The sequence below is a fragment of the Choristoneura fumiferana genome, chromosome 16, assembly GCF_025370935.1.
Source record: "Choristoneura fumiferana chromosome 16, NRCan_CFum_1, whole genome shotgun sequence".
NCBI classification, from domain to species: domain Eukaryota; kingdom Metazoa; phylum Arthropoda; class Insecta; order Lepidoptera; family Tortricidae; genus Choristoneura; species Choristoneura fumiferana.
This window is the reverse complement of record NC_133487.1, coordinates 17763277-17764219: the sequence shown is the minus strand read 5'-3', so window position 1 is coordinate 17764219 and position 943 is coordinate 17763277.

The window sequence follows — 943 nt, the reverse complement described above, 5'->3', positions numbered from 1 at the left end:
ATCTAAACTTTGTTTTCACGCCCGTACAGACTGAAAGCCACACTTAAAAACCTCACGCAACAGTGGCGCCATCTAGAAAGACAAAAAACGATAGCCCTCATGACAAGACTATAAGTAGTGACTAATGACGAGTGTAGAGTTAGAAATGAAGTAGAACTACTGACTTGGCAAAATAGACGATTATTTTTTGACATAATTAAGGTATTTGAAAAAAGGCTGTTGGAGTGTCTGAAGTTTTGAGTTATTTAATTAACACCTTGTTTACTATGAAAATAATTTTTAACTATAAATGGACACTAATAATCGTAGGTACCTAGTAGGCTTTGTCTTTTCCATTTGACTTATGCCTTATCCCGATTGATTCTCAATTCTTATAAATACAACGTCGAACTATTTTTGATCCCTATACTTTGAACACGGCCTGTGTGGTCCCGCTTGTCTAAACAAAACCAATCGGCTTGCTTTTTGCTCAAAAACCAACTTATCATTACCATTTGCCGAAACAAAAGCAAACTGAAAAGTAGTCTATCATACCAAGGAATAAGTCGTTATAGTTGCGCAAGTTAAAGTTGTGGGTTAAAAGTAAGATGGTTATTGGAAAAAAATATATGATTGCCATAGCTCCCGTCAAAGCGAATGATTTCGTTGTCATCGATATCTGCAATTAATTGTTCGAAAAAAAGGCGAATAAATTTAGGCTCCGATTTATTGGTTTAGCCGAAAAAGGACCTCCTCGCACACAGGGGGTGACAGTCTAAAATTGGGTGCAGATTGTTATTTTGTCCGTTTATTGCGTGTCCGACTGTGAGGTTGTCGGGATACATGTTTGTCAGAACTGCGGGCCGACTTCGAGAATCACGTCCTCCAAAACATAGGACCATACCTACTAACGTAAAGACTAGCTTGACCTGGCCAGCGAAAATGTCACGCATTTTTACGAAAA